The sequence below is a fragment of the Podarcis filfolensis genome (genome assembly GCF_964270895.1).
Source record: "Podarcis filfolensis genome assembly, chromosome: 10".
Classification (NCBI taxonomy): Eukaryota; Metazoa; Chordata; class Lepidosauria; order Squamata; family Lacertidae; genus Podarcis; species Podarcis filfolensis.
The window spans coordinates 52022804-52043828 of record NC_139612.1 but is presented as its reverse complement, the minus strand read 5'-3'; the positions used below and the strand labels follow the sequence as shown (position 1 = coordinate 52043828).

Genomic DNA, 21025 nt, shown 5'->3' with positions numbered 1-21025 from the left:
GCCACTCAGCTGATCCAGCCCCACTTGGATCAGCTAGGATCTTCTCTTGCAGCCACAGTATAAAATAAAAAATGGGCCACCCAATGATATGGTGTTGTCAGGTGCCTTCCAAAGTAACTGGTTGGGGGTGGAGGAGTTCAGGATTCAGCCCAGCAGGCAACATAGTTCCTTCTTTCCTGGGACATCGATTGCAGTACAGTGGTACCAGTGGCATAGCGTGGGGGGTGCAGGGGGGCCCGGCCGCACCGGGCGCAACATCTGGGGGGGCGCGCTCCCACTCGCAGCTCTCTGCCCCTACCTGGCTCACTCACACTCTCTCACTGCAGTGCTGGTTGTGCGAATCCGATCCGAGCCGCCGGGTCGCCGCCCACTGTGGAGGGGGGTGGGTGCCAGGAGTGCGGTGCGGAGAGAGCGAGGGACTATCTGGGGGAGGGACAGTGCAGCGGCCGCCCAGCGCAGCGCTGAGCACGGGAGAGAACCACACCAGACCAGCCCAGGCAGCAGCAAGAAGAAGCTGGCAGCGGCGGCAGGTTAGGGGTTAGGGGGCGCAAATTACTTGCCTTGCCCCGGGTGCTGACAACCCACGCTACGCCACTGAGTGGTACCTCTGGTTAAGAACTTAATTCGTTCCGGAGGTCCGTTCTTAACCTGAAACTGTTCTTAACTTGAGGTACCATTTTAGCTAATGGGGGCCTCCTGCTGCCGCTGCACCACCGTCGCGCAATTTCTGTTCTCATCCTGAAGCAAAGTTCTTAACCCGAGGTACTATTTCTGGGTTAGCGGAGTCTGTAACCTGAAGAGTCTGTAACCTGAAGCGTCTGTAACCGGAGATACCATTGTATCCTGGAACGACGAACACTTTGCCTGGCAACGTTTTGTTGCAAGCTCTGCTTGTCTACTTTATATTCTTGCTTTGAACAAAAATTCCCTACTGGTCATGACACCAATGAAGATGCAAACTCTTGATGAAGCACTTCAGTCTCATTTAATTTTTTAAAAAAAGCCTACTCTGGATTTTACCTCCTGAGGGCTTTGTTTTAAACTTGCATTTAAATTTTAGCAATAACAGTTGTAAAACAAGTGTGTTTGCAACAGTTTCTCTTTGCCAAATGTAGCATATGTTTACATGTTGAATGAACTTATTTGCATTAAACACTGATATTTTTTTAAAGAAAACTTACTGTGAAACATTTTTTTTCTCATAAATCCTAAGAGAGTTATCACAAGAGAGCATGTATGCTGAGTTTGCAAGGAGAATATAAAGTATATATCAGAATGCTAAGGCTGCAGATCTCTACCCCACAGACCTGCGTGTAAGCCCCACTGAACTCAGTGGAAATGTATAGGCTTGCACTGTCAAATACTCTTTTGGGGCAAGCTTTCAGAAGTCACCTGACTGGGTTCCCTTATTGCTGCCTTTTCTGCTAAGGGCTCTGTTCTGGTTTACTACTACAGTTGTACCTTGGTTGTCGAACCAAGGCATGACTTCCAATTGGCTGCAGGAGCTACCTGCATGCAGCCGGAAGCCGCAGAAGCCACATCGGATGTTTGGGTTCCAAAGAACGTTCGCAAACCGGAACACTCACTTCTAGGTTTGCGGCATTCGGGAGCCAAAACGTTCAAGTCACAAGGCGTTCAGGATCCAAGGTACAACTGTATTGGTTTTAGTGGTGGCTGATGCTCACTGGGACTGGAAGGGTGGAAGACAGGGAGACAACAGCAGATGAAGTCAGGGAGCCAATGGTAAGTGAAGCCAGAGCCGATGACCAGCAGAACAAACTCATTCTAGTTTTGTCCCCATCCTCTTCCTTGCTGAATACTGCAAGGACACTGAGCAGTGCCACGGCTGGAGTAGATGTAATAAGAAGGCAGGCAGGTGAGGGCTGGGTGAAGGCAGAATGAGGTTGGTGAGTTCACAATTGGTGGTCCACGGACCCCAGGGGTTCCTTGTAGCCCACCTAGGGGATCCGAGGCACCATTCACATAGAAACTACCATAGATGTATAAACAGTTTCAAAAGTAGGGGATCCATGGCTTGGCTTTTGAAAAACAAGTGGTCCGCAATACTCCCTGCCTCCTTTGGTCAGTTGTCGATTTGTTTTCTTGACACTGCTGCATTGTATTCTCAGTTGCTGCTGTACCTGCTGCTTATTCCTACCCCACAATTTTGACCTTTGTAGTTTTTAGTTGCCTCTTCTTTAGCAGCTTTGGCTCCCCCCACCTCTAGAAAGAAATGCAGGATACACATTTTAAAGTGGTTTACAGCACAATCCTATACACTACTCAGAGATAAGTCCCATTAAATTTGGTGGGGCTTACTCCCAAATAAGTGAGTACTGAATTACATCCTTGATTAGTTAATTCTCTTTCAGAATGCCAGCGGATATCAAGCTTCACCACCAAGTCCTCTACTAAGAACAATTAACAATGTGAATGGAATCATCTATGGCCCATGTGTTTCCTGTTTCCTAGCATTTCTAGGAGGACACGGAATCAAGTTCCAGGGAGAGGAAAGCATAATTCTCAATAATTGTTCATTGGTGGTCCTCTGGGACCACCACACCCCCATGGCTGGCCCATCCTAACCCAGGGTCCTCCAGATGCTTTGAACCACAACTCCCTTCCACCCAGGCAGCAGACTCAACAGTCAGGGTTGATGCGAGTTGTTGTCCAATAACATATGGAGCTCTCCAAGTTGGACATGGCTGTTCTTGGTGATTTGCAGAATCTTGATGCATCCTGACAGTGAAGTGTGGGAGCTTGGTCTGGGAAGCAGGGCATAAATCTCATGAATGAATATAGAGGGCTCTTCTAATATTTGTTTGAGGTTGGTGCCCATCTTGGAGCACCTGGATGACCCTGGTCTTCCACAGAAAGCCTTGCCAACATCTTTGCACGCATTACGGAAGAATAGGTTATAAAATCAACAGGTTGTGTTAATTTTTAATTTGGTTGCTAGACATGTCTCACAATCAAACAGGGCAATAGACTTTCCTCTTCGAGGAATCTGCTTCCAGTAGCAGTTTTTTTTCCCCTTTCCCAAATTGCTTAATCTTTGTTTTATTTTTTTATCTTTCATTCTCCCAATCTTGCTGTAAACTCTGTACTTTGGAAAGTGTTTACTCTCACACATAGTTGCACTGCACTATGCCCTCTTTCTAAGGCTGCTGCCGTTGGGAAGCTATTAAGTCTACATAGCGCACGATATGGCCTCTATCCTCAACACAGTAGTTTCTGGAGCCAGCTGTGCTGGTGTGAAAAGCAGAACCTATAGGCAGTATTGATCTGGGATCTGAGGCGGAAATTTTTATAGCATTCAGGATTCTTTCGAGATAAAGGCCAACAAGAGAGTGGGAGCTGATATGATGTATTGCTTTAGACCAATATAATGCTCTAGAGGGCGAGTGTGTTGCCAGCTCGTCAGAGTTTACAAGCCTAGGTCAGATTCCATGGCTGGAAAGCTGAAGGTTGCCAGAAAACAAATATGATACTTTGGCAAGAAAAATGCTGTGTTGGACACAAAAAGGGAATTGCCAGATTTATTAAGGACTGTGATAACATAATTAGAAGCTGATGAAGCCAGTTGTCGTGTTTTTGGTTCAGTAAGGCCAAATATTTTATGGTATTTGTTGTATTCTTCCTTTTTTGTTTCCTGTCACTCTCTCACACCTCTCCTCATTCTGCCTCCTGACAAATCCGCTCCACTTCCCAGTGGGGAGGAGTTGCGGTGGACCACGTGGCCACCCACTCCCCTCTGGGGGCAGGGGATGGAGTCCCGCGTCCCCCGGAGGTTCCCAGCCATGTCATTCGCCTGCCAGCCAGTGTCTTATTCATCAATGAGGGGGTGATCTCAGGGTCTCGACACGCAACTGGAGCCTTTTGTGAGCACTCACCCAAAGTACCATTGGGCTCTGATGCATACAACTGAGTTATTTTAAATCATCCAAAAGCAAATCAGGACGGCAAGGACACAGAGGCTGTATACACCTCTACTTTGGAGTAGGGACAGACTGATCTATTTCTGGTCTGTGTCACTTTTGCATCTTGCCACTTTTAGTATATTTGTCTTGTTTTAATGGATTTTTATTGTATATTTGTATGTTGCCCCTGTAAATCACACTCTGGCAGTGTGAAGTGATATGCAGATTGAATTGAATTGCTAACGACTAAGTATGTTCTGTCCTGGTTTGGCTTTCATTTGAGAATTGTATTTCTTATGGATATTTTTTTTAAGCTGAGTACTTTAGTATATGTCAATGTACTAATTCACAAATTTCAAGTATATTTCAATGTACTAATTCACAAATTTCAAGGATAATTGCATTCTGATTCACACATTATTCTGGGATATGCAGATCAGACCAGCTACTATCAGAATTCACAGAAAACAAATTCCTCAAGCATCCCGTTGAATTCAGTAAGAATTCTGCATAGGATTGAACTGTTGGGCATTCTTGATATCTTCCTCTCAACAGTCTTGGAATTCCCTTCCCCTGGAGATGCATCAAAGTTCAACATCAGCAGAAATCAGCATACAATGCTTTTATTCAACAAGTTTTGTTCAACCCTTCAGTGGGCTATGAATCCACATTAGCAGTAAATAAATTTATTTCCCATCTCAACAATGACACCGAAGCCTTTGTTGATGCTAGTGCCTGAATATTTTTTCAATACACCTTAATCACCATCCTGTATAAAGACCTGCATTTTTAAATATCAAAGGTTGATATTTTCCCAGTATCTAAATTCTATGCAAATACCACTGTCAATAAAGAATTCAGCACACTCTGAACATCTCTAATCGTTACTTGACAAATATTTTTGTGTCACCAACACCTCTATAATTCCACTGTCTCTAATAATTTCAGAGAAATACTATCAAATGCACTGCAGACCTTTGTTGCATTTTGAAATGAGTGGTAAAGAAGAAAACATTTTTTTTCTTCCACTTCCTAATAGTGAGACACAGGAGCAAGTCCAAAAAAAAAAGTTAGTCGGGGAAAATGAAGGTGTTGCGAAGATCATTATTAACAGAGCAAGAATTTGATTCAAGCTGTATGGGAACATAATATACTGTTCCTGAAAACTGAGGAGGAAAGAGGGCAATGGGATAACAGGAAATAGTTTGTGGGTGTGTCTGCTACCCCTCACTATCCCTTGTAGATATGCTCAGGCAGAAAAAGTACAAACGGTGCACCCCACCACGGTGGTAAAAAAAATAATATAATAAACTAATTGACCATTTGTTGTTACAATGCACCAGACAATCATTTTTCTGAGATAGGCTGTCCCACCTTGTCTAATGTTAGGGCTGGCCCCGTTTTCTTTATTATTCTTTATTAATTAATTTCTATACTGCTCATCGTGAGAAGATCAAAGGGTGGCTCACACTTTGGACTACAATTTCCAAGGGGCAAATCCACTTCTTATATGTTACAGTGCAGTGCCAAAGAGCTATCAATCTATGCTTCCTTTATTTCATTTTATTGTGTGAGTGTGTGAGACTCATAGGCTGCTTATCAGTTCGATCACTGACAACTCAGTTTGCTTTTTGTATGAGGACAATCTGTGCAATCCAGAGAAAATCAATTGCGTAATTTAATCCGTCCTGTTGTGCATGCGTTATGATTCATGCTCATAAGACAGTCACATGCGAACCTTCATTCAATACTGTTTGCACCTCAATAGGTTTTGGGAAGTCACACTGGTTCATTTCCAAGCAGTACACATGCTGTAACTTCCTACTGAAATCCTGTAACTTTTTATATTACAATAGTTCTGGTTATTGTTTTTTGGTCTTGATTTTGTGGTGCTATAGCTGTCCAGACACCAATGGTGTAGTAGCAGTGCAAAAACATCAGGCGATCAACTCTCAAGATTGAGATACTCACTGGGTAGTATTTCAGGGCAACCCATACTGATTTCTCTACTGATGGAAACATCTTAGAAACCCCCCCCCCATATATGTATGAGAGAGAGAAATCCGAAAGGGAATCATATCCAAACTGCAGCATTAGGCACATCAGGGGTTTGGGTATGCTCAGTTGAATTTTGATATTTTTTAGAAAGTTCTTTCTGTTTCCAAAGTGATTTACCATGTGGCATAGTGGGATGTTGTTAGAAGAACACAGTCCCCAAGTCCCACCGAGTGCGTGGAACTAGTGGTGCAAGACATTGAATCCTGGCCACAGTATTCCCATACATTCTCTAATAAGTTAATAAGCTTTTAATTGGAAAAGAAAAAGAATTTCCCCCCTTCTCCCTCCACTTCTTACAGGGAAAAACTCTTGAGACTTTTCCACATTCGTATTTGTTGGTCTTTCAGTTGTTAGTCTTTTTAATGTTCAATAAATTCAGTTTTCCCTTACAGTTAGGCTTCTAAAGTAATCATAGTAATTCCTTTCTTGCACTATTTCCAGTCCAAGTTTTCTGAGAGTTTGACATGAATCCTAAGAACATTTAAAGATGTTTCTCAGCAGTACTTTATTATTTTTTAATTGGCAACTGTTCTTTCCTTTGTTTCATTGGATTCAAACTCTGGATTAAACAAACATCATAAATTATAGAAAAGCTGGATCACGCTGAAGCTAGATCTAGAAAAGAATAATGTTTCCACGCAAAATTTTCTTTGCCTGGTCAAAACATCCCTATATTTATTTGAAAGCGCCAAACCTTTGTTTTAGAATTTACCTACATAGTGAATGTACTTTGTGTACCCCACTGGGGCGGGGGTGAAGTCTGATTGTGTGATGTTTTCCCCGAAGTTTTTCAGTCTTCGAGGTGAGGGATTGTGACTCAGTGGTAGATCATCTGCATTGCATGCAGAAGGTCTCAGGTTCAATCCTTGGCATCCCCAGGAAGGCCTTTAATTGAAATCCTATAGTGCACTGCCACTCAGTGTAGATGGCAAGATGGACCAATGGTCTGACTCGGGTTGCATACACATAACATTTTACTCAATGGAGACTGAGTTTTCTTATTTGGTTCTACATAGTCTACATACAATCTAGACATACAGTGGTACCTCGGGTTACATATGCTTCAGGTTACATACGCTTCAGGTTACAGACTCCGCTAACCCAGAAATATTACCTTGGGTTAAGAACTTTGCTTCAGGATGAGAACAGAAATCGTGCTCCGGCGGCGTGGTGGCAGCAGGAGGCCCCATTAGCTAAAGTGGTGCTTCAGGTTAAGAACAGTTTCAGGTTAAGAACGGACCTCCGGAACGAATTAAGTACTTAACCCGAGGTACCACTGTATTGCATATTTTTTGCTCTGAGGAAGTGCTTCGTGGGAAGCTGGATTCATGCCAAAAATAAAAGCTCATTACAGTGTGTCCATTTCAAAACAGATGTAGGTGGTCCCAGCAGTGGGGTGGCTGCATCTACACCCGCCAAATGACATTATAGATGGGTTAATATGTAAGGAGCCTCAATATAAGGCTGCAACTCCTTATAATTTTTAACTCTGAAAGATTTCCATAGCAGTGACTCAGTAAGGATTGACTTGCACTGTGGTTTCCATGACTAATGGAGTGGAGCATCCACCTTACTGTACTGCCTCTAAGTTGTTGCTATATTTCAGCTACATTGTGTAGGTCTGCACAGAGACATAGCCATGTCCCTATTGGTTAAAAACCAATTGTAAAGTGGATAGGTGAACAATTCCTTGTTCCATCCCCATTTTACTCCTGGTGTGCCCTATGCTACTATTGTGCATTATGTATATCAGGAGTGGGGAAGCTGTGGCCCTCCAGGTGTTGTTGGGCTACATTTTTATGATTGTGAGTTGTTTTCATATTGTGTTTTAATGCTGTAACTCACTGTGGGATCTTAGGGTGGAGGGCAGGTAATACATAGATAATGATAATAATACATACATACAAACGAACACCCATAACCTGTGACCATCAGCTGGCTGAGGATGATGGGAGCTGTTGCCCAACCACCTCTGGAGGTTCATAGGTGCTCCATCCCTGATGTACATGTATGATCATGTAACATTATTGTTTGCTAACTGTAATATATCAGCATGGAAATGCCCTTTAATGGCTTGCAATATTGCTACAAGCTGTGACAGTGTGCTGAGGGAGCAGTTATCCCCAGTCTAGTAACTGATTTGATCAGTACGGATCCATGGCTCAGAAAGCTGAGAGGTGTGAAAGATGGGGAGATGTCGTCTAATTAAGCGTTGCCCATCCCAGAGGTAGTTAACCTGTGGTCCATCAGATGTTGTTGGACTCCCATCAATCCCAGCTCCCATCTTCCTGAGAAATTGGCCATGTAGGCTGTGCCATGTGGGGTGCTGGAAGTCCAACAAGCCCTTGAGGGTCATAGGCTTTCCACCTCTGGTTTATGGTGATAACAGCTCTACAAGATTCCAGAAAGAGGTCCTTCACCAACCTACCTGGAGATGCTTGGGAATTGAACCTGACACCTTTTGTATTCAGGACCCGTGCTCTACCACTGAGCTATGGCCCTGAGGAAGACCACTTCTCAAATGTTGCATGTTGTTCAAACACTTCAGGTTCTAATAAAAAGCAAAGTAGATTTAACAAGTCTGAAGTCTGTCTACCCTGTCTACCCAGCCTAAGCTCCTGAAAGGAAAAATGAGGCTAAAAAATAATAAATGCAGTAATAACACTATTCAAGACATTTGGTCCACAATAGAATAGACGGTATTTGAATCCTACTATGCAGTATATGAAGAAGAGTCTTCACCTCCTTTCCCTTCAAATTAAACCCTAAGTAAGTGGAAAGCAACTGCTGTAAAAGTATTGCAGAATGAAGAAAGGGAATAAAGTTCATACATATATAATGATAGGATTATTGTGTAATCAGTCTTGGCACCTTCCTGGCTGTGCCCACATTGTTCTGTCACAGCTTTTCACTGCACTGTTTAGAGAAGAGGTCACTAGCCGCGTTGTTCTTGACTGTTTGGAGTCATTTTTTTTTTGCCCAGTAGCCCTGTCATCCTTAAAGTGGAAGGATTCGATCTGTGGAAGTGTGGAGCACCTGCCATTCCTGTGAGATAAGACAGTTTGGGGTTTCAGTGGCATCCCTCAAATACAAGCACACAAAGGCTTTTTGGGGACAGCTGAATAGGTTATTTAGAAATGCACCGCTTCCTTAACTGTCAGCCTTCACCAGCCCAAATATCTGGGGCTGATGGGAGTTGTTGCTGGGGACTGAGAGAGGAGTACCAGGATGCTGGGGTGTGGAGCTTGTATGCATACCTATGTCCCCCATCCCCAGTTTTAGCTCACACATGTTCAGATGAAACCTGAACACACATTTTATCTTTTGGGCATCTCTCAGGATGATACCATGACAGATCACAGTCAGGACGACTTTCCATATTACATTTTGTGATGCTAATACAGATTGGGGGCATGGGTGGCGCTGTGGGTTAAACCACAGAGCCTAGGACTTGCTGATCAGAAGGTCGGCAGTTTGAATCCCCACGACGGGGTGAGTTCCCGTTGCTCGGTCCCTGCTCCTGCAAACCTAGCAGTTCGAAAGCATGTTAAAGTGCAAGTAGATAAATAGGCACTGCTCCGGCATTAAGGTAAACGGCGTTTCCGTGTGCTGATCTGGTTCGCCAGAAGTGGCTTAATCATGCTGGCCACATGACCTGGAAGCTGTACACTGGCTCCCTGGCCAATAAAGCAAGATAAGCGCCGCAACCCCAGAGTCGGCCACAACTGGACCTAATGGTCAGGGGTCCCTTTACCTAATACAGATTGAGGGGGTGAACTACACGTTATTCTAACAGCACCTTTGGAAGAAATAACAAGTGGTGGGGATTTTCAGTGGGTAAAACTGAGTACAGGAAAGAGTTAAGCCAACTTCCCTGTAACCCCAGTCCTGATTGGTGCCCTGTGTACCTGCTTTTTCTGAAAGATGAAACTGGCCAGTGACTTTCCAGGATTTCAGTCAGGAGTCTTTCTCAACTCTACCAGGAAAAGCTGGCGACTGAACCTTGAACGTATTGCATCTGTGTTTAGCATGACACACAGCAGGACTCTGAAGCTTTAGCTAAGTTGGAAACAAAGGAGAGGCCTCCTGAGAATAAGTAGATGTAGCATCCATACTCATTATAAATTATAACTTCTAATGAAGTCACACTCCAAATCCCGGAGGGCTCTGATGTGCTCTTAGAACTTCTGCATGGAGGGGCTGTCCTGATAATTATGCCCTGGAATAATCCACTCATTTAATTGTGAACCACCCTGGCATCCATGGAACATTCCCAGGCTCATGGAAGAGAATGAGAAAAAGATTAGGGTTGGAGAACCTGTGGCACCGCAGAAGTTGGTGAACTCCCAAGTCCCATTGGCTCAAGCCAGCATGACCCAATGGTAAGGGATGATGAGAGATGTAGTGCAACAATATCTGGAGGGTTACATGTTCCCCACTCTCAGAGGTGTACCTAGGCTCCCCTGTGCTCTTGGCAAGAAGACGCATCGGCCCTTCCAAAGCTGGGACAGACTATGGACCAAAAACGGAAAAAAACTTTGCTTTTTGTCGCCTTTCGTGCTCCTCCAGTGACTTCCTCCACGGTCATCAGGGTCTGCTCCACTCTGCCCCTCCTCCTCCTCTTCCATCTGCCTGCCTGCCTGATTGCCTCTCTTACTTGCTGCCTTCCTGTCTGCCTCCTCCTTCCCTCCCTCCCTCCCTCCCTCCCTCCCTCCCTCCTGCAACTCTTGCTTGCTCTCTCATCTTTCTTCCCTGAGCACTCTGCTCACATTTCTAACAGTGCCGCCAGCCAACTGGGGAGGGGGCACTGGGGGGCTGCTGCGTTGGCCCAAACCAGCGACCAGTTTCCTCTGCCAAGGTGCCCAGAGGAACCTGCATGCTTCATCTGGCTGCCCAGAGCAGTGTAGGAGCGCCCTGGGGAGCATGCAGATGGGCAGACGAGCGGGCCTCTAGCCACTCTGAGCCAGAGGCACAATTTTTGTGCCTCCCTGGGCCTGCGCCCTTGGTGGGGGCCAACTTAACCAACTCCTTATAATGTCCCTGCCCACCCTTGACATCAATTAATACACATAAACATGGAAAACTCCACAAACACACTAGAGCTGCTAGACTAGAGAAGTTTGATGCTAGCCGGACAAAATAAAACTTTATCCAGTTCGCACCTTGTGCCCTTGACCTAGGTTTCCCATTGGTACCCCTAGAAGCTGAAAGGGAGCCTTGCACTCAGATGACAGCCCTATGAGCCATAGGGCACATGCCTGGTTCAGTATTGTGGCTAATGCATCTATAATTCTGCAATAAGTAAACAAATATTTTTCCCGCATTTCCCAACTTGCAAGTAGATGTAGAGAGTTGAGCACTTTTGCCAAAACAAAGGAAAGGTTTTAAGCATTTGCCATCACCGCTATCCCCCCCCCATGCCAACTGTCTGAGCCTAGTTTCTGCTGCACCTCACTGGATCTCTTCACAATTATTAATAACTTTCTGGAAATGGAGCTGTTGGCTGCTGCATTCTGTGTAATGTTGTTTATCCCTCTAGCAGTCAGACAGCAGGCCATTAAAAATAAATTGCAATCTTTGGAAGGCTTTCCCACCACCTTTTCATCTTTTTAAAGAATTTCCAGCAATTAAAGGTTGACTAAAGAATGCTGATAAGGAGCAAACAAAATGTTGTGGTTGGCATGCAATCAGGAAGCGTAGTGCAATCTGGAATCCCATCTGCACCTTGAATATGCAGGTGTAACAAACCACAATACAGCTTATTAGTATATATTTGATTACAACAAATAAATAATGTGACACTAGGAACCAGAATATTCTTACTTAGCACTGACGGTGTAAACCTGTGCGCATTTGCTTGGAAGTAATTCCCCATGCAATTTAGTGGAGCTTCTCGTTAGCAAGTGTGATTAGGACTGCAGTCTCGGATCTGTGCCTCTTTCCCTCCATTCCTCCCCCCACCCTTTCCCGTCAACTTTATACTGCAGAAAGTTGCAAAGCTGACATCTGGTTCTGGAGGAAATCACCATTGGAGACTTGTTAAATATTCAAAAATGCTTGGAAAGTGTTGCAGTACAGTAGGAAGACAAGACACTTAACCACGCTGAAAACCAGAGACATTGCTGCTTATACAACCCGTAACTTGTTCCATCTGTGCACCGTGCAGTGTTCCAAGTCAATCCTAATTAAGCATATGTATGAGCCGAGAGGTGTATTCATCAGAAATACTCTCAGTTCCTCAATAATGTGGCAATGAGCAGGAGATTATCCTTGCCTTCTTTCCAAGGTGACGTCACTACATTAGGTCTTTTGTGCTGATAATCGGGACTTAGGAAAGGTTTTATGTTCTTAGCGCCAGCATTTTAAAATCTACTCATACTGATTTTAATGTAATAAGGGTCAGCAGAGCTTTAAAAATTAATATTTATCTTGAAAGATCAGAATTCAAATCTTTTTCTCTCCCCACTTTGGAGAGTGTGTGTGTGAGAGGGGGAAAGGAGTGAGAGGGGTGATTTAAGGATAAGCAAGCTTTGGGCTTCAGTGTTCCTTTGTCACATCTGGCAAAGATCTAGAATATCATCCAAACTGATTTGCTGTAAAAAGAACACAGCATTTCAGGCATACAAACCTATTGCTAACATTTTAGTGCTGAAGCTGGCAATAATTATAGAAGTCATTTAATAGAGTAGACATTCTTAATTTGTGAGTTCAGGTTGTAAGCTTCCATGTCAGACATTGTACTGGCTGAAGATTTAGTAGCAGTGATATGGCACTTTCATTCTAAGACAGGAGGAGCAACTGAGGTCGCAACATCATGTTAAGATCTATTTGGAGCACATCCCATATTTTTCTGAAGAATCCCTCATGTGCTTTCTAGTCCCCACAGTCCCTTCCTTAGTTACCACCACTACCTAACACCTCTACACAATACTTTTGAACTATTCTGTTCATCACGTGCTTAGTCACTTAAGGCCTGTTCCTCAGCCAAACTCTCAGCACCACCTGGCATCATTGTGCCACTCAAATTTGGCTGAGGTAATGAGCTGTGCCTTTATTCAGAAATTTAATTTGGAAGTCAGAAATTTAATTTTATAACAGAAGTGAAAAATGTCTCTGTATTTGTATTTTGCTGCTTGCAACTCCCCCTAGAAAATTGTCTCCAGCTTTGAGTTGGACCCCAAAACATTATTTTGGGAGCTCTCTCAAATCACTTGTGTGGTAATTAGGGATGGATGAATCTTTCAGTTTTTGTTTCTAATTTTTCCAGATTTATGTTCAGTTCTCCACATTTGTACATCCCTTTGTTATATATATATATGTATGTATGTGTGTAGTTAGGTAGAGTTAGAGTTAGAGTTATATATAAATAAAATTTCATAAGGATTTTAGTGTGAATTTTTCCTAACGTATATGCTTGTGTGCAATTGTGCCTAACATACACTGTTTTGCAAAGCAATATTCTTATATATAACACATTTTTTATGTTATTTTCACTAATACATGTGCTTTCATGCACAAGTTACCCTAATATGTGCAGTTTTGTACGCATTACTTGGCTAGAGAGCTGCTTTCCAAAATTCAGAGAAATGAGGATTTTGAAGGATGGATGTGCTTCTGTTTGTGTATTTTTTCAGAAAGTGTGAATTGATTTCTCCTCCATCCCTAGTGGTTATAGAGAATCACAGGGAAGAACCCAACTTTCGGGGATTTTCTAAAACATGGTGGGGTTGCAAGGAAAGTGAGGTTGAATATGATGTACATGCAGCCATTGTGTCATACACTACGGGAGGAAGTGACTATGGGAGGAGAGAGGCATATTCCTGTTAGGATATCATTCCATTCCTCCTTAAAAGAGTCAGGCATGATTGTTGTGTGTCACATGCCTGTTTACTCCCAGCACTGTTCTCGCTGGGAACTTCCGTTTTGTATATAGCTTTTGTTCTGGCTGTTTCCTCGACACGGATGGTACAAGCACTCGTTTTGCAAGGTTGCCAAAACTTTTGTAGCAGTGAGGTCCTGCGCAGGAAGAGTTGCTAGCTGGCTTGCCACAGCATGATAGCTCTCATCCAGGGAGTCCAGAACAAGGATTGCAAACAAAGACTCAGGCATATTGAAACCTCTATGAGTCAATTCCTGTCTGAGATGCTGCAAATGTAAAACGTGGGCTCTAAGGTCTTCCCCTGGCTCCAAACGCTTCCTGTGCAGCTTTCTGAAGTAAAGCAACACAGACCCAGCCTCTTGTCGGAGATGACAAGCCTTAAGCCCTTCCCACATCTCACGGGCGCTGGCCTTGCCAGCCAGGGGGATTAACTCTTCAGGAACTACTGAGAGCAAAATTTTTCCCATGGCTCTTGAATCCTGTGCCTCCCATTCATCCTACTCCTTCACCATGCGAGAGATTGGGCAGTCAGGTTATGTATGAACTGTATTTAAGTAATAAAGTAAGTGGCAGAGATGAGCAGAATACAAAACACATGCCTATTGCTGAAATACTATGCTATCACAAATACAATGTATAATCAAATTGGATGCAACAACTTTCAGCCATGAAGAACTCCAGGGAAAGAGACTTGGAATCCTAGATATTGTTGGAAAAGCCACTCATCTGTTCCATTAGCACGTACTATGGAACTCTGCCTGCTATACTGATGCACCTGCAAGAAATAGAATTATTCCTTTGAGCAAAAAAAGTCTGCTTGCCACAAATATAATTGGATGGTTTCTGAGATTCCAGAAGCAGAGTTCCACTCACAGAACCTTGTACTCACGGAAAAAGGAAAGTGATTGCCATTGATTTCTTTTCCCACTGCAGCCTGCTATCATTTACTTTGGGAGAGTGGAAGACTCTCCAGAATGGCATGGGAAGCAGAAGGAGGAATTGGAGAAAAATCTCCTCCCCTTCCAGGAGCATCAGCCTCCACTGGATTGCCAGCTCTTCTGCAAACAGATGGAACCCTTTTTGTGGAAGCTCTATTGCCTCTGACTATGTTCTTTATATTGCCTCTTTCCTTTGAATAAAGAGGAAGTAACTCTGCACACAAGTGAGTTCATACTTCGGAAAACTACCTTGAACTATATATAACATGTTGGTGAGATTTTAAAATTACGGAATGTGTTTGCAAAACTGGCATTGCTGTGCTCATGGGTTACACAAGAGTCTGATGTCAGCCTTCTCTACTGGAGTCATACTATTGAGCAACTTGGATGGGAGAGTTCACATGCAAGAGTCTTTCCAACAGTTCTAGGAATTTTATATCTTTAAAAGCTTTCAATATATTTCTTTTCATGCTCAAGCATGGCCCTTCCAAACCTGCATTGTTGTTTTCCAGAAATTTCAGTGAACTGGGGTCACAGAGTAGATTTCTCACTGTCTACATGGAAGCTGGGCAATAATCTGCTCCCTCAGTAGATTCTATTACAGAATTCTAAGGTGAGCTGGTATAATAAGTTTCATATAAGATATTCCTTACACATAGTGCTGGCCTGGACAGCACACCAATGGATAATTTTTTTCTGGCAAAGCTGTCATTTGACACTGTTTCATCTGTTGACATTGTACACATATGATGCAGGAAAGCCGTGATCAAAAATGTAATTTCAGTGAGAATGTTAATAGTTATTTTCATGATTTAGTATTATGTGACTCCAACTCTCTACCCACACATTTTTCTTTCCTAATTGCCTCTTGTGTACGGGAATTGTGTTTCAGTTTTCAAACCACTGACACACTGGCTTAAGGGTCTATGCTTAGACCATTGATCCAGTAAAGAATATAATTTTACATCTTTTTAATCCCTCAGGACAAATTGAAAGGCTACATTTTACACTTGGGACAAATTCTAAAAATGATTCTTGAGTCTGAATATCATTTAAAACAAAAGGTGCATAACTTGCTTTCCCACAAACTGTTTTCTTTTCTTTTTTGCAGAGTTAAATAGAAAAACCCTGAATATCAGTTGCTGAGGAACAACAGTGGGAGAGTCAGGGGGCAATTTCACAGTCTTCCTAGATGCATCTGGTTGGCCTCTGTGAGGAACAGGATATTGCACTAGGTAAGCCTTTGGTCTGATCCAGTTGGGCTTGTCTTATGTTTCTATGTTCTTATGCTCTTAGTATATGCTCTTAAGATAAGCAAGTTACATTACTGAGACAATTCCAGGGGTGCACTCTGGACATGCCAAAAGTCAAAAGGGCAGGTAGCAGCACATGGCACACCCTTCTTTGGCAGCGTCTTTAAGTGTGAGTCCAAGAAATTTCTTACTTCTAGAAATTCAGTATGCATTTTCATTCCCCATAGGAAAGTGTGGATATGCACACAACTCAAATATGCTGGACTTCCTCTTATGCGGCCTAGGACTCACATACCTACGGGACCGCCTCTCCTGGTATGCCCCGCGGAGGACCTTAAGGTCCACAAATGACAACACTTTGGAGGTCCTGAGTCGCAAGGTGGTTAGATTGGTCTCAACTAGGGCCAGGGCCTTTTCAGTACTGGCCCCGACTTGGTGGAACACTCTGTTACAAGACTCTAGGGCCCCACAGGACTCTGTCACAAGAGACTAGGGCCACGCGGGACTTGACATATTTTCGCAGGGCCTGCAAGACAGAGCTGTTCCTCCTGGCTTTTGGTTTGGACTCAGTCTGACCCTTATGTTTCCCTCCCCTTATGGTTTTGAACTATGGGCTACTATTAAAATGAGGCTGCATTTTAAATTGTATTTTAACCCGTATTTTAAATTGTCCCCCCCCATTATGTTTTTATTGTGATTTTACTAGTGTTAGCCACCCTGAGCCCAGCTCTGGCCGGGGAGGGTGGGGTATAAATAAAAGTATTATTATTATTATGTTCTCCATGCATACAAGCCTGCAAATCACTTATCAGAGTGCTAAGTGCTTGGAAAACGGTATGTCTGCATTTAACTTTGCTCTCTGGAACTAAAATAGCACCTGTTGCTGGCATCAGCCAATCAAATTATACCTACTCTTGCTTCTCCAAGTCACGAGGACAAAAGACAATTTAGCACAGTGGCAGAGCTCCTTACCTGGTATTTTTAATGTTCAGTGAAGAAGATATGAATCACCTTATAAAACATGCATTATGCCAGAAGACTTGCATTAAGTGTAGTTGAATGGGTTTTGATTGTTCTTACAGTTTCCTGTTGTTCGTGTACTTTGAATCCCAATTTGTGGGCTTTTTTTTTAAAAAAAGAGGAATATCTAAATTTCTAGGAAAAGCCAGCACTTGGAACCCTGAGTAACCTTTGTTAATTTTTAAAATGCAAATGCGGACTATATGTCCCTTCAGTTTCAGCCATCATTATTTTTAACTCACGTCATGAATTATTAGTTTTCATTGAATGCCTCTCATATTCTTGTCAGAAGATTCATTTTAAGTGTATTAGGATGTTCTGTGTGTCAGGAAGTCAAATCTTTAGGTCAGCCCTTACTCTCTCTCTCTCTCTCTCTTTTAAGTGACTGGTGTATCTTGAAGTTCAAGTAGGACAATTGCTGATGATTCAGTAGCTAGCAATAAACCTATCTGCTTTAAACACCTAGCCTGGATAATACTGAGGAGCAGTCAAATTTTGAAAAGCTAAGGGTGCATGCAGTGAAGTAATCAAAAGGGTGCAATACATATTTGGATTCTGGGTCTCAAAAAGTGTTAAAAGATCTGGGGGAACGTCAATTTCTGGTGGCAGAAAAACAGAAATGTGAACTAACTTGACAATAATCTAATAATCTACAATTGTCTTCAAAAATCTGACCAGCTGAGAGAACAGCCAGTTCTAGACAAATCATAAAGCAACCCTAAGCTATGCTAGCCCATTTGAGGTACAGTTGTACCTCGGCTCCCGAACGCCTTGGGAGTTGAACGTTCCGGCTCCAGAACGATCAAAACAGGAAGTGACTGTTCCGGTTTTCAAACGTTCTTTAGGAAGCCAAACGTCCAACGGGGCTTCTGCAGCTTCCGATTGGCTGCAGAAGTCACGCTTTGAAAGTCAAATGTTTTGGAAGTTGAACGGACTTCCGGAACGGATTCTGTTTGACTTCTGAATACGACTGTACTAATGTTTGGAGAATATACACTTCAACTAATGTTCCATCCAATGAAAGCTTTTATTGGACGAGGCCAGTGGCATCATATTGGCTCAGTAGGGTGACACTCATAAGCTTTCAGTTTCCTTGGAAGTTTTGTATAGAACAGTCAAATGGGTTAGCCTCCTTTTCAGCCCATTTTCTTTTCTCTTAACTATGGCATGTGTGCCTTGCACAGATCCCTATTTGGTAGCTGTGTAGATACTGTACTGACTTTGTGTAGATCTTTTCTTGCCCTCATCATTAACATTGTCAGACCTTTAAGCTGTCCACTCTATGTTCCTCTCCATCAGGAAGTTTCTGACTTTTAATTTATGCTTGTATATAGGGATGGATTGAGAATCAACTTTGATCCTCTCAGTTTCCCATTTTTCTAATCTAAGATCTGGTTCTCCACATTTTTCTGCAGCAATTTGTGGGATGGGGAAAAAATCAAATCATGAAAATTTGTCAATATATTACTGTGAATTTTTGCTAATAAATACCTTTTTGTATGCAGTGTTCACACACGCACACACACACACACACACACACACACACAAGCAATTTCCCTAACAAAATTTTATTTTATTTTTTGGTTGGAGAACTTTGGTTGGAGAACTGCATCACAAAATTCAGAGCAGTGCAAAGTTCAAATGATGGCTGTGTTTTGGTTCTCATATTGTTACAGAAAATGTGAATTAAGTAGTTTTGCCTTTAAATGCAAACTGAATTGAATTTCTCCCTCATCGCTACCTGTATAGAATGAGTCATACAGTTTCAAAGTTTGACTGTGGCCTGCATAATATATTCTAATTTGCTAATCTCCTGTTGTCCAGTAACCCTGCCTCTCTAACATCTTTGAGACATCTGTCCTGAGCAACTATACAGTAGTACCTCGGGTTAAGTACTTAATTCGTTCCGCAGGTCCGTTCTTAACCTGAAGCACCACTTTAGCTAATGCGGCCTCCTGCTGCCACCACGCCACTGGAGCACAATTTCTGTTCTCATCCTGAAGCATAGTTCTTAACCCAAGGTTCTATTTCTGGGTTAGCGGAGTCTATAACCTGAAGCGTATGGAACCCGATGTACCATTGTAGTTGCATTTTTGGGAATTACACCCCCTGTTTTAATTTAAACTGGGTGGCCTCTGCTTGTGTCATAATCTAAAAAAAGAACGATTTGAAATAAAAATCTGTTGTCTATTACTTGATTGCTAATAGTGCCATCAAACTGGATTTATTTTAAAATTTAAATCTGTTTTGACATCTTTAAGATTCATCTGTTTTGAATCATCGATGATCTTTGGGAAGACATGCATTTGAATCAAACACATAAAACTTCCCGGTGTCGCCCTTGTTTGTTCATCAGGACTTTAGTAACAGGAGAAATGTACAGCCACTTTCGTGAAAGCAATAATCAGAGCTTTCGGAAATCAAAGAAAAGACACACACCACACAGTAGAAGATGGCACTATAATTTTCACCAAAATATTATTTGAACCAGTTATTTACAATCGGGGTTAGGCCTGGTTTTAGCACAGAAACTGCTTTGGTCACCTCTGTGAGGAGAGAAAATGTTTCCCTGTTAATTCTCCTCAACCTCTTAGCAGCTTTTGGTACCATGAACCATAGTATCCTTCTGGAGCTGCAATCTGAGTGGGTGACACCACTTTGCGGTGGTTCCAGTCCTACTTGGGTGGACTTTCCCCAGGGCTGTTGCTTGAGGAGTGTTTTCAGCCCCATGGAGCCTTCAATGTGGGGTTCACAGGGTTCGATTTTATCCCCCATGCTGTTTAACATCTACATGAGTGGGGTTATCCAGAGGTTTGGAGTATGTTGTCAGCAATATGCTGATGACACATAGCTCTACTTCTTTCTCCTGTACACCTGCATGGGACGCAGTGGATGTTCTGGACTGTCATCTTACTTCAATAATGGACTGGATGAGAGCCAACAAACTGAAGATCTATCCAGATAAGACTGAGGCACTGATAGTGGGTGGTTCCCTAGATCAGATGGCTGGGAGGTTGCCGGCTCTTGATGGGGTTACACTCCCTCTGAAGGAGTGGGTACGTAGCTTGGGGGAACTCATTGATACTTTGCTGTCACTTGATGCTCAGGTGGCCTCAGTGGCGTGGAATGCCTTCCATCAACTTCAGCTGGTGGCCCAGCTGTGCCCTTATCTGGACAGGGAAAGCCTAACTACTGATGTCTATGCTCTGGTAACCTCTAAGTTAGATTACTGCAACATATTATATGTTCTGGACCACCCTGAGATCTATGGGTATAGAGCAGTATACAAATTTAATATAGAGTACTAAATAATAAAACAACAGTAAAATAATGCCACAATGCATAGCTAAAGACTAAAAGAGCATATATTTTGTACAGTTATGTACAAAAAACACAAAATTAGCAGGACCTGGCACAGGATATCCATCTATTTACTTCTTCTCTGACCCTACACCACAGTGCAGCATGGGATTACAATTAACTCAGTGGCCAGTGGCGTAGCGTGGGTTGTCAGCACCCGGGGCAAGGCAAGTAATTTGCGCCCCCTAACCCGTGGATTTTAGTAGGGGCAGAGAGCTGCGAGTGCGAGCGCGCCCCCCCAGATGTTGCGCCCGGTGCGGCCGGCCCCCCTGCACCCCCCACGCTACGCCACTGTCAGTGGCCAATCACAGCACTTCATCAAGGTATATAAGACCCAGCCAGGGAACACTGATAATATATATCAATACATGTGGCATGAGATTTCATTACTCTAACTGAAAGTCTAGGGTACCAATGAGGACTTTAGTGATAAGATACTATAGTGACAAGAGAACAAACTAGGTCCAAAATGGTCCCAGTGAGATATGAATTGCAAAGGCATGTAAAGTAAAGGGACTGCGTACTTATTTACTTGTTGCTGACATAAATCTCTCTCATTTTCTCCCTTTCTGTCATTTTTGAAGAACATAAGTATTA

The 21025-nt window shown here is 43.0% G+C and overlaps 1 protein-coding gene and 1 long non-coding RNA gene across 6 annotated transcripts in view; one reads left to right on the top strand and one right to left on the bottom strand.

The window, feature by feature from the left end:
• Positions 1 to 21025, top strand: part of LOC310743728 — a 78620-nt gene that overhangs the window by 24554 nt on the left and 33041 nt on the right. Inside the window, exon 2 of the long non-coding RNA XR_014539193.1 lies at positions 15907 to 16030. This is a non-coding gene — a long non-coding RNA (uncharacterized lncRNA). The remainder of the gene's footprint in view (positions 1 to 15906; positions 16031 to 21025) is intronic.
• Positions 1 to 21025, bottom strand: part of IGF1 (insulin like growth factor 1) — a 62159-nt gene that overhangs the window by 16966 nt on the left and 24168 nt on the right. The gene's annotated exons all lie outside the window — the stretch shown is intronic.